This window comes from Thalassophryne amazonica, chromosome 9 (assembly GCF_902500255.1).
Source record: "Thalassophryne amazonica chromosome 9, fThaAma1.1, whole genome shotgun sequence".
Lineage (NCBI taxonomy): Eukaryota > Metazoa > Chordata > Actinopteri > Batrachoidiformes > Batrachoididae > Thalassophryne > Thalassophryne amazonica.
The window spans coordinates 85,530,948-85,544,994 of NC_047111.1; the positions used below are offsets into that span (position 1 = coordinate 85,530,948).

General features: G+C 43.5%; 1 protein-coding gene across 2 annotated transcripts in view; it reads right to left on the minus strand.

The window, feature by feature from the left end:
- chrne (cholinergic receptor, nicotinic, epsilon) overlaps positions 1-14,047 on the minus strand; it is a 61,876-nt gene that overhangs the window by 20,722 nt on the left and 27,107 nt on the right. The gene's annotated exons all lie outside the window — the stretch shown is intronic.

Sequence of the window (14,047 nt, forward strand, 5' to 3'; positions counted from 1 at the left end):
TGGCAGTGTTAATGACAAGACAACATAGAACTCAAACAATCAAAGAGCATATGGTATACCTCTGCAACTGTGTAATCATGCCAGTGATGTACAGTATATAACAAGTGAGGGATCTCCTGTGCAATATCAGTTAAATGGCAAGTGATTCAAAATGAGCTCACCTCTCAGGAGTGTTTCCTCTTATGAACAACAAAGGCAAATTCCATAATATATATTCTTAATTATTATTAGTGTGGTGTCTGAAAGAGACCAGCAGGGGGCACTCGCCTCACATATTGTAAAAGAGGCGGGTTCCGCAAACATTTTTTGGTGGGGAGCTGGAGCTTCAATTCGAAGACAGCCAGGAGAGCTTTGAAGAATATGACTAGCGGCTGATGCAGTTCTTTTTGGCGAATGGGTTGGCTATGGACAGCACTCAGTCAAAGGCAGTATTTTTCACCGTGGTTGGACAACGGACCCATGGTTTGCTGTGGGATTTGTGTGCACCTCACAAACCAGCCGAATGTGCGTTGAAAGATTTGTTTGGCTTACTAAGGAAACATTTCGTTTCAACGACTAACTACATTGCCGGATGTTTTACATTCCATACCAGAAAGCAAAAGACAGATGAATCAATCAGTGACTTTTTGGCAAGTTTGTTAAAATTGGCAGCAATGTGTCAATTTGGAACCTTTTTGAATGAAGCTTTAAGAGATAGATTCATCTGTGGTATGAGGAATGAAAAATTAGGAGAATGTTTATCTTCTGCTCAAGGTAAGGACTTATCACTTACCGAAGCGCATGAAATATGGTTGACTTTTGAAATGTTGGCAATAAATGCAATTAATTTTGGAGAGAGAACCGGTAAAGCTAAAGCTGTTGTTAAAAAAGATAAACAGAGCCAGCCATGTGTCAGATGTCAAAGACATATGGCAGAGAACTGTCGTTTTATGAATGCACAGTGTCAAACACAAGCATAAACAGCAGGAACTTCAGTGAGGAAGAAGGGAGGAGTCAGACAGCTTAACGCCAATCATCTAACGTGGATGGACAGAGGTGAAGGAGGCGTGGAGCAGATGACAGGACCTGCCCAGATTGACAGCTTGACACAGGAGGGGTCCATGTGTGACAGCCCATGAAGGGAGGGGCTGCTCCAACCTGCGTCAGCAGATGGCTACGCCGCAGAGAGGAGGCATCCCTTCAACAATGAGAGAAGAGGAAGGAAAGGTGACACTCAGGGAGACGACACAGCGAGAGTACGTCAACAACTTCCCATCTGCACACAAGAGGGTGCCAGACTGACATCTACAGTCAGCCAAAGCACCAACGGGCCAGGTTAAAATGAATTTAGACTTGCAGGTTAAACCAAAGAATAGGTATAAAGAACAATGATCTGAATTTATCTGAAGTGAAAACAGATGGTAAAACAAAAAACATACTTTGTATATCTGAATGTGAATGGTCAGAAGTTAAAAATGGAGCTTGATACAGGAGTATCAGTTTCCATAATATCTGAAAAACTGTACAAATGCAGCTTTTCAAGGTTTAAACTGGCACCAAGTAACTGTCAGCTTAACACATACAGTAATGAACCTTTGATCTTGTATGTTGTGAAAGGAGTTAATGGTGGAGCTCTTTTGAAAAGGGATTGGATTCACAGACCACAGTTAAAGTGGTCTTTTAAAACAAGGTGGCTGTTATGTGTCGGACGCAGCTCGGAGAACCGACCAGCGTTTGAAGGACCCAGTATGAAATAAGCAGAGCACGGTACAAAGGCTAACTGAATTTAATACATAACAGTGATACAAAAAATAACAAAAGAAAGTGCGGTCTGGCGTGGTGCGCTCCCAGCAGCGCTAACGGTCCGGAGCCAGAAGCTGTTCGGACCCAAGGACCCCGCCGACACCCCCCAGGTGGCCGCAACAAACCGAGTCTGTGAAAGAAGGAACCATTATGTGAGTCCACACTCTACACACAGAGAGAACACTTAAAGGTGTACAAACAGCAAACACTTCCTGGCTTGATTACTAATCAGCTTCCCAACCTGCAGGCATGGAACATCCAGTTCACAAAACTCCACTGCAGTGGAAGCCGATACATGACTAACATACAGCTCAATATAAAAAGGTGTGAGGGACACCACATTTACTGACTGTATAAATGTTAGTCACAAAATCTAACGTACCTCAGGAAGTGTGCTGACGAGCGTGAGACCTCACCCCCTCCTCTTTCACAGACCGTGCATCAAACCCTGGACGTTCTCTGCATCCACTGATGATGAGATGACTCCCGAGACAACGATCTCACCCGTCTGGTCACAAGGTCGAGTCTCTGGCAAATACACACTGTATACTCCAGTCTTAAATGCCACCATGTTCCAATCCATATAGATGCACCACAGCTGTGAGTCCTGACGAGCCGCAGGTGATCAGGGTGAGGTCCTGATAACCTCAGCAACACAGCCACTCAGTCCCAAATGCAAGCCACCTGGAAGGAAAAACAAAAGACAGAAACAAAAAGGCAGCCAGGCCCCCCAGCCATACAACAGTGGCACTGGAAAGTGTTGAGGAACTGTGTGGAAGGTACTCAGAGGTGTTTGATAAGAACCTGGAGAAAGTGAAAGGGATCAAAGTAAAACTACAGGTTGCACTTGGGGCCGTTCCAAAGTTTTGCAAACCTCGACCTATGCCTTTTGCCTTGAAGGATGCTGTGGAAGCTCAGTTAAACAAAATGGAAAATGAAGGAGCCAGAGCAGTTACAGTGAATGGGCCTCACCCACAGTTAACATTTACAAGGTAGATCATTCTGTCAGGATTTGCTGTCATTATAAAGTCTCCATAAACCCATGATTAGAGGTAGACCAATACCCAATTCCAAAACCACAGCATTTGTTCACGAACTCGCAGGTGGTGACAGATTTACAGAATTGGGCCTGTCACAAGCTTATCGGCAAGTTGAGTTGGATGAGGACTTGAAAAAGCTCCTGATAATAAGCACACATAAGGGCTTGTACAAAGTGAACAGACTCCCTTATGGAGTGGCCAGCGCACCTGCCATATTTCAAAAGTTGATGGATCAAGTGCTGCAAGGGTTAGAAGGTCTTATATGTTACTCAGATAACATATTGATCACAGGGAAGGACCATGAGCAACGCTTGTAGAATTTGGAAGAAGTGCTGAAAAGATTGAAAACTCACCATCTTTGAGCAAACAGTGACAAATAGGAATTTTTCCAGCACAGTGTATCCTTTTTGGGCCACATGATTGATGCTGAAGGGATTCATCCTCTAAAAGACAAGCATGAGGTGATTTCCCAAGCCAAAACTCCAAGTAATGTGACAGAGTTAAGGATTTCCGTTCCTTGTTGCGTTATTATGAAAACTTCATACCAAATTTGTCAACAGTGATAGCACCAATGACAGGGTTGCTACAGAAAAATGCAAAATGGGAGTGGTCAGAGTAGTGTGACAAGGCTTTTGAGGAAGCTGAAAGACAGCTATTCTCAAACCGAGTCTTAGTGCACTACAACCCGGATCTACCATTGATCTTAGCATGTAATGTATCAACCGTTGGGGTGGGGGCAGTGATTTCTCACAAAATGTCAGAAGTGAGAAACTCATTGCTTTTGCTTCAAGAATGTTAACAAAGGTAGAGAAAAACTATTCGCAGATTGACAAGGAAGCTTTACGACTAGTTTTTGAAGCAATGAAGTTAAGTGACTATTTGTTTGGATGTAAATCTACGTTGTTCACAGATCACAAGCCATTTTTGAAAGTCTTAGGTCCAAAAACAGGGGTTCCACAATTGGCAGCAGCTAAAATGCAAAGATGGGCTTTAATTTTAGCATCTTATTCATATGAAATAAGGCACAAACCTTGGACACATTATCCAGATTGCCTATTGTGGATGAGGATTTTTCAAGGTCAAATGCTATTTTTTAAATTTCATATTTGAACAGTCTGTCAATCACAGCTCAGCAGATTGTCAGTGAAACTGCAAAAGATCCTACACTGGCCAAGGTAAAGCAGTTTGTTTCGTCAGGGTGGCCAAAACATGTCAGATGAAAACATTTAACTGTATTTGAGGAGGAAATTTGACCTTACAGTAGAAAATGATTGTGTACTCTGGGGATTTCAAGTAATCATTCCAGATTGCCTGAAAGATTACTCACAGAGCTACATGACAGCCACTGGGGCATGGTCAAAATGAAGTCCCTGGGTAGAAGTTTAATGTGGTGGCCTTCCTTGGATGAGGAAATTGAAACGGAAGTGAACCAGTGTGAAGTATGCAAATGTCAGCGTATCACACCTGATAAAGCAACCATGCACATGTGGAAATGGGCATCAGGTTCATGGGAAAGAATACATTTGGATTTTGCAGAGTCAAAAGTTTTTGGTATTGATTGATACATATGCAAGATGGCCAGAAATTATTCCTCTACCACGTACAAAACTATTGAAGCTTTGAGACAATTGTTTGCTGCTTATGGGTTACCTAAAGAGGCTGTAACTGATAACGGGCCTGAGTTCATTGCCATTTTTTGTGTGTCGGGCTGTATTCTGTAAAGTAGTGACTTTAGTTTTACTGTCTGAATGCATTGTAGTAAGAAGTCTCACTTTCATAAGTCTCTGTTATGTGTCGGACGCAGCTCGGAGAACCGACCAACGTTTGAAGGACCCAGTATGAAATAAGCAGAGCACGGTACAAAGGCTAACTGAATTTAATACATAACAGTGATAATATAATAACAAAAAGGTGCGGCCTGGCGTGGTGCGCTCCCAGCAGCGCTAACGGTCCGGAGCCAGAAGCTGTTTCGGACCCAAGGACCCCGCCGACACCCCCCAGGTGGCCGCAACAACCGAGTCTGTGAAAGATGGAACCATTATGCGAGTCCACACTACACACAGAACACTTAAAGGTGTACAAACAGCAAACACTTCCTGGCTTGATTACTGATCAGCTTCCCAACCTGCAGGCATGGAACATCCAGTTCACAAAACTCCACTGCAGTGAAAGCTGATACATGACTAACAAACAGCTCAATACAATAAGGTGTGAGGGACACCACATTTACTGACTGTATAACTGTTAGTCACAAAATCTAACGTACCTCAGGAAGTGTGCTGACGAGCGTGAAACCTCACCCCCTCCTCTTTCACAGACTGTGCATCAAACCTGGACGTTCTCAGCATCCGCTGCTGATGAGATGGCTCCCGAGACGACGATCTCACCCGTCTGGTCACAAGGTCGAGTCTCTGGCCAATACACACTGTGCACTCCAGTCTTAAATGCCAACATGTTCCAATCCATCCAGATGCACCACAGCTGTGAGTCCTGACGAGTCGCAGGTGATCAGGGTGAGGTCCTGACAGCCTCAGCAACACAGCCACTCAGTCCCAAACGCACGCCACCTGGGAGGAAAACCAAAAGACAGAAACAAACCGGCAGCCAGGCCCCCCCAGCCATATAACAGTCTCAATTTATCTCTTTTTAATTAGGCTCGGGTTTTTAATTCACATCAGGTTTTCCATCCTGAGGTATTCTGTCAGAGCAAATTTATAGAATGGTTTTTCTCTGAATTTGGGGGGTGACATGACAGTCACTTTGACATTGTGTATTCTACTAATATAAGAATATAAATGAATGAGATTAATTTCTCTATGATATAAATAATATGTAAACAGTGTAGTGCAGATTTCTTTCAACTTGGTCCCGAAATGATTGAATAAGCTTACTTTTACCATGGCTAGGTTTCATTTTATTTATATTATTTGACATTTTCGTGGAGAAATGCTCTGTAAAAGCAGTGTCGCAGGTGTGTTAAGAGCAGTCTTTAATATTAATATTTTTGATGCTAGTGTGCGCAGCTCTTACTTTGACCCCTGATTTCCCATAATGAAATTATGAAATGAAGGATCAGACTAGTATCTGGTGTCGTGGCAGACATAGTGTGTTTGACAAACTGATGGTATGATTTTCTATCTGGACTGGGAGACGAACAGTCCCAGTCTATTATATAAATGTCTGATCCCCTTCTGTATTTGTTTTGACAAATAGTGGCTGTACAAATATGGGACTGAGCTTGAATAAATGTAACAGCACAGTAATACCACGGAAAAAGCAGATTTATGGTGAAACTCTTTTGAAAACATTGATCATGACCACATTGTTTTCTATTTATGTTTGGGTGTTTGAAGCTAACCAAGATGGTGGCACTCTGGCAACAGCCAGTGAAGGAGCAGATCGCCGCGGTCCTCCATCTAGTGAGTAAATAGAAATCGATGGGTTAAGCACATCAAAACGCCTTCGTACCATCCAGCCCCAAATGGATTGGCTGAACATCTGGTGCAAAATTCTAAGAGGTCTTTGGCAAAAAGCAAAGCACTTTGTGGTCAGTCATTGCAACACTGTGTTGCAAATTTTTTGTTTGGGTACAGAAACATGCCACATGTTACGACTGGGAAAAACCCCAGCGGAACTATATTTGAAAAGGCAGATTACAACGAGAGTGCCTTGGTACAACCAGCTTTCTCTGAAATGGTCCAAGATCGACAGCCACAGAAAGAATCCCAGAGTAAGAGGAGACAGAGAATTTGCTGTAGGACAAGCAGTGCTTGTTAAAAACTACAGGGGAGGAGAGATATGGATGAAGGGTGAGATTACCCAGAAATTTTTGATTTTGGACTGAATGAGAAAAATGAATCTCAGGTCAAGGAACCTGAGAACTGTGGGACACTGCCACTTATTCCGGAGGTCAAGTAATCCGTCCTGGCAGCACAGGCTGAGGGTACGTCAAAAAGGACAATCAGACCGCCGGACAGACTGCTTGTAGAAGAGGATTACTGCAGCTAAAAGAAAAAAAGGAAACATTTTTTGTGTTGCAGTATAAAGTTTTCAGGGGAGGACTGTGGTGCTTCACATAGTATAAAAGAGGTGGGAGAGAGAATAATACCCCACCTCTTGTCAAAAATTTGATGGATGACATCACAGCCAATCAGAATCGACTATGTCACTAAGCCCTACCCCTAACACCTCCCCTAATCCCACCCCCTATGATGTGTTACAGCCAATCAGAATTGACTACATCACTAAGCCCCGTCCCAACCCCTCCCCAATCCTGCCCCTATGATGTGTCACAGCCAATCAGTGTGAGCCCACACCTAACCCCTCAATTAATTCTGCCCCATGACGTCACAGCCAATCAGCGTGAGCCCGCCTCCGGGGCCCCGCCCATCCATATTTAGTTCACACACAGGTGTCATATCAGCCTAATTTGCATTGAATACTAGTCTGAGCATGTATGGGCATGTCTGCCCAAATTGCATCGAATGGGGTTCACCCCTTCCATGAGTCTCTGACGCTATAATATTATATACAAAATAAAGATTTATAAAATGTAATTATTTAATTCTTTCTAAAATGTAATTATTTAATCCCTTAAACAATTGTTTAGTCTGGCAGCCCTGTGGGATTAACCCTTTAAAAACGGTTCTGACAGAAACGCTCATTGCAGGTGATGTGTGCGCACGCACGCGTGTGTGTGTGCGCGTCTCCCTTTAAAGCTGGTGTTGAGGTGGAATATCTCGCTTTTCAAACCGCGATGGCCCGACGTGTTTTAACTTTGCGCTGCATAGCCGAAACTCCGGTAAATATTACAACGGTCTCTAACGATGGAGGACCACCTAAGAAGGTAAAATTATACATAAATCGTGTAAAACCGCCTCTACTGCTCGACCACCTTGCTGGGGTAGTGAATTTTGAGTCAGGAGCCTGTCTGGCGTATATTTTTGAAGCGTATAAAACAACCCTGAGTGTTTACATGTTAACCTCGATCGAGCCCCACACCCCGAAAGTGATTTGTGCACATATGACTGGAGCATTATGTCCACCGTGGTCGCTGCTTATTTGAGAGGGGTTTGTTTTAGCGGATCCTCAGACAATCTGTGCTGAGAACAAAAAACTTTTTCAGATAACATGGACCGGTTACGCCAGCTCTCTGTATAAAGTGACCTTTGAATAAGTGCAAAAACCGCCTGGAATGAATAAACGCTTTAGATCCGTGTAGCAGTGTTTGATATGCATACAGTACCGGGGTGTGATGATTACAGCTCTGACCTGTCTGGAGTGAATAAACATTTTAACTCCCTTTAAGAGGGTGAGGGACAAATATAATCTTCATTTAGCCAGAAAACAGGGTCGAAGCAGTCGCTTTGAGAGGTCTACACACATCCGCGTTAAACGAGGTATTTTCAAAGTTTGGTTATATATGTGGGTCTATACTCTCAAAATGTTAATAATCATCTCTTTCACCTAGAAATTGAAGCTTCAAGCGTGAGCAGAGTCTGCGGTGAGTATATTTTGTAAATTGGTTTTAAATTCATTTTTACAGCCTGTGTAATAATTATCTTGTTTTTTGTCTTACCTAATTATTATTTATATATGTTATAAATTTGTTTATAATCGTTATTACAACCTGTGTAATATACACTCAACAAAAATATAAACGCAGCACTTTTGGTTTTGCTCCCATTTTGTATGAGATGAACTCAAAGATCTAAAACTTTTTCCACATACACAATATCACCATTTCCCTCAAATATTGTTCACAAACCAGTCCAAATCTGTGATAGTGAGCACTTCTCCTTTGCTGAGATAATTCATCCCACCTCACAGGTGTGCCATATCAAGATGCTGATTAGTGCACAGGTGTGCCTTAGACTGCCCACAATAAAAGGCCACTCTGAAAGGTGCAGTTTTATCACACAGCACAATGCCACAGATGTCGCAAGATTTGAGGGAGCGTGCAATTGGCATGCTGGCAGCAGGAATGTCAACCAGAGCTGTTGCTCGTGTATTGAATGTTCATTTCTCTACCATAAGCCGTCTCCAAAGGCGTTTCAGAGAATTTGGCAGTACATCCAACCAGCCTCACAACTACAGACCACGTGTAACCACACCAGCCCAGGACCTCCACATCCAGCATGTTCACCTCCAAGATCATCTGAGACCAGCTGAAACATCGGTTTGCATAACCAAAGAATTTCTGCACAAACTGTCAGAAACCATCTCAGGGAAGCTCATCTGCATGCTCGTCGTCCTCATCGGGGTCTCGACCTGACTCCAGTTCGTCGTCGTAACCGACTTGAGTGGGCAAATGCTCACATTCGCTGGTGTTTGGCACATTGGAGAGGTGTTCTCTTCATGGATGAATCCCAGTTCACACTGTTCAGGGCAGATGGCAGACAGCGTGTGTGGCATTGTGTGGGTGAATGGTTTTCTGATGTCAATGTTGTGGATCGAGTGGCCTGTGGTGGCGGTGGGGTTATGGTATGGGCAGGCGTCTGTTATGGACGAAGAACACAGGTGCATTTTATTGATGGCATTTTGAATGCACAGAGATACCATGAGGAGATCCTGAGGCCCATTGTTGTGCCATACATCCAAGAACATCACCTGATGTTGCAGCAGGATAATGCACGGCCCCATGTTGCAAGGATCTGTACACAATTCTTGGAAGCTGAAAATGTCCCAGTTCTTGCATGGCCGGCATACTCACCGGACATGTCACCCATTGAGCATGTTTGGGATGCTCTGGACCGGCGTATATGACAGCATGTACCAGTTCCTGCCAATATCCAGCAACTTTGCACAGCCACTGAAGAGGAGTGGACCAACATTCCACAGGCCACAATTGACAACCTGATCAACTCTATGCGAAGGAGATGTGTTGCACTGCATGAGGCAAATGGTGGTCACACCAGATACTGACTGGTATCCCCCCCCAATAAAACAAAACTGCACCTTTCAGAGTGGCCTTTTATTGTGGACAGTCTAAGGCACACCTGTGCACTAATCATGGTGTCTAATCAGCATCTTGATATGGCACACCTGTGAGGTGGGATGGATTATCTCAGCAAAGAAGTGCTCACTATCACAGATTTGGACTGGTTTGTGAACAATATTTGAGGGAAATGGTGATATTGTGTATGTGGAAAAAGTTTTAGATCTTTGAGTTCATCTCATACAAAATGGGAGCAAAACCAAAAGTGTTGCGTTTATATTTTTAAGGTATAAGGTTGCATACCATATACTTATAAAATATACTTGTTACAGAACCAGTGCAGGCCTCTCCTTCAGTCAAACCTTCAGGGGGTGCAGGCAGCCGTTGACGCCCGAGGATAGATCCCTACCTGCGTTCTTTGGTGAGTATTTGCAAAAGCGTTCTATAGACATGACATGTAATTAAGTGATAATTTATTCATAACACGTAAAATCTGTATATTTCAGCCAGGAGATGTCGAGCAGCATCTCATCCAATTATTAAATTGACATCTCACTACCCAGGAAGCCACCGCCAGGGCGTGTGAGTTACAAAGTTACGTTGGATTATCGACGAGCACACCCGTGTCGTTTGACCACCTTGGAAAATTTGAATTGGCTCTCGATTGCAAAATTGTGGTGTGTTTTAGAGCTGACGGGGAAAGAAAGCTATCCAAATTCCAGACTGCACAGATTAATCACTCCCCTGAAAAAACAGCATTTCTTTTTTTTTTTCAAAAACCATTATTATGGTATCATGAATCTGAAACAGTTCCTGGGCATGAAATACTTCTGTGATTTTTGCTTTACCGGATATGAGTATCAGCGGGGGCACTCCTGCTCGCGGCGCTGCGGTGTATGTGAGACCCCCGCCTGTGGAGACAATGATAAACACCCTATTTCCTGCGCTGACTGTAACAAGAACTGTCAGTCTGAGCTATGCTATGTCAGGCATAAAGAACCGAGGTTGCGACCTGTCGCAGGTAAATCTGTAAGCCTGTGTGATAGCAGGAAAATATGTCTTAAATGCAGAAGAGAGTATTATGTACCCTTCTCTAAAAAAAGCAGCCCTCATGTCTGTAAGCACTCGTCATATCCGATTATGCGGTGAAAAGCTTGAGGAGACAGACGAGCCCCACTTGTGCTTTATGACACCAATCAAACCAGCAGAGTCTTATTCTGACAAATACGTGTTTTATGACTTTGAAACATTTATGAATGATGTCGGAGAACACGTCCCGTTTTATGTCAGCACCCAGACGATAACTGGCCGCATCTGGAAAGCATGGGGGACTGATTGTGTTGCTGAATTTTTTAAACATTTAAGAGCAAAGAAATTTGAGGATCACATCTTCATAGCGCACAATTCTAAAGGATTTGACGGTTATCTCCTTCTGCAATATTTAATCAGCCAGGGTATCACTCCTGAACTGATTATGACAGGGAGTAAACTTCTGCAAATGTCCGATCGGGCGTTCAGGCAGAAATACATTGATTCGCTGTCATTTTTAACCATGCGCCTCGCCGAAAGCTATGGGTATCGAAGTGGAGGCGGGTATGCGGAAACGTATACTTTCTGCACCCGTTCAGCTCAGCAAAAAATTTGGATTATATCGGTCCATATCCTGATCCCACTGCGTATGGCGTGGCAAAAATGTCTGAGACAGAAAAACGTGAATTTGATGCGTGGTACAAAACCAGACAGAACTCCGTTTTCGATTTTAAAGCGGAGGCGATGATGTACTGCGATAATGACACTAGAATTCTCGCAGCAGCATGCACTAAATTTATGAAGGAATTTGTCAGCGAAACACGTGTGGACCCTTTCAGCTGCACTACAACTGCCTCAGCCGGTATAAAAGTTTTTAAAACGAACTTTCTTCCACCTAATACATTGGCCTTACCCTCAGCTGACAATTACCGCCAACAGTATAAAAGAGTTTCAGACGGTTCGATTCAATGGCTAGAATGGGAAATGGAGAACCGAAATATTACAATCGCTCACGCACTGAACCAGGGTGAGAAAAAGCTGGGGCGTATACTGTTGATAGTTATGCGGAGGTTAATGGGGTGAAAAATGTCTAGGAATTCCTTGGTTGCTTTTATCATGGTTGTCCAACCTGTTTTCTGGCCCATGAAAAAAATCCTCTTCTGAACACCACATTCAGTCAGCTGTACGCGGTGTGTCAGATGAAATTAGCAGCTTTGTGGGCGATGGAGGGTGTCAGTCCTACCATTATCTGGGAGCACGAATGGAATAACATGAAAAAAAATAATCAGACAGTCCAACAATTTTTCCAGCAGTACTGAGCCCCGAAACCCCTCGAACCAAGAGACGCTTTGTACGGGGGACGGACAGCCCCTGCGCGTCTGCGGTACACCTCAGGTCAGGGTGAACAGATTCATTATGTTGATGTGACATTGTTGTATCCTTACGTTAACGTAAATTTCACATACCCCACAGGACATCCGAAAATCATTGTCAGGGATTTCCAAGACCCTTGTTCATATTTTGGTCTCATCAAAGCTAGCGTGTACCCGCCGCGCGGGTTACATTTCCCCATTCTTCCTTACCGGACGCCTCAGGGAAACCTAGTCTTTCCTCTTTGTCGCCTGTGTGCTGATCTCAACAACCAAGATGAATCATGCACACACAGTGATCAGGATAGAGCTTTGAACGGGACGTGGCCGACCCCTGAATTTCACAAAGCTTTGGATAAAGGTTACATTGTGGCAGAGATTAACGAGGTCTGGCATTTCGAAACTAAAAGCAATAATATATTTGTGAGGTACATAAACACGTTTTTAAAACATAAACAGGAGGCGTCTGGATATCCACCAGAATCTGATAAAGACTCAGAGCAGGGAGAAATATGTCGAGGACTACTGGATCAATCAAAAAATCCGATTGGACCCGGGGAAAATTTCCCTCAACCCTGCAAAAAGACAAATGGCGAAATTATGTCTGAATTCCTTCTGGGGGAAATTTGCTCAGGGGAATAATCTCATGCAAACTAAAGTCGTCAGGAACGCTGAGGAATTTTTCAGGTTTCTATTCTCTGACAAGTATGACATCACCTATTTTTCATTTCTGAATAATGATGTGGCTATGGTCCAATGGCAGTATGGGTCACAATACATAGCTCGTCCGGGTAAAGCAGATAATATATTTATTGCGGCATTCACCACGTCATATGCGCGCTTGACTCTGTATGGATTTATGGAAAAGGTGGCGACCCCAGAGAGGATCCTGTACTACGATACAGATAGCCTGATCTATGTCTGCAGGGATGGTGAAACCTCGTTACCCACCGGTAATTTTCTTGGGCAGTTAACAGATGAATTGGGCGGAGACGCTATTGTTGAATTCGCGGCGGCGGGACCGAAAAGTTACGCGTATAAAACCTTGAGTGGAAAAACTGTTATGCGCGTGAAAGGGATCACACAAACTCGTGCTAGCTGTCAAAAAAAATTAACTTTGACAGCGTCAAAGACTTGATCGAGGGTTATGTAAAAAATCCTGCCAACGGGTCCATGATCAAAGCGCCACAGCAGGGTATCAAACGTCATAAAAACGGCTTCAAGCTGACAAACGCGTCATTCCAGAAAACCTTTCCGAGTCGTGTATGACAAACGACATCTTTTCCCTGACAGTCTGACTGAACCCTTTGGATATTGAAAAGCATGTCTGATTTTGGAGACCCTATCCTGTTTGACCCGAGATTGCAGACACCTTTCTCATGCCTCGTAATAGGACCAAGTGGATCAGGAAAAACTGTTTTTGTTAAATCGTTATTGGAGAACTGTGATTATGTAATGAAAGATGTGCCGGAAAATATTGTATGGATTTACACCTCATTCCAACCCATGTACTCTGAACTGAGGGCGAAGAATAAAAACATTAAATTTGTGCAAGGTAAACGAAAGCCTTTTTCCTTCTGGTCAGTCTCACCTGATAATATTGGACGATCTCATTTTTCAGGCAGCTCATGACCCCGGAGTTGTGAGAGTATTTACACAGTACAGACACCATAGGAATATGTCGATAATTTTAATAACTCAGAATGTGTTTCATCAGGGGAAATACAGCAGAACAGTCATCTCAACACAAGGTATATGGTGCTCGTTAAAAACCCACGTGATAAGCTGCAGATGAATATTTTAGCTCAACAAATGTTCCCCTCCAAAAAACAATATTTTTTTGGGCAGCTTACAAGACGCAACCAGCGAACCATACGGATATTTATTCC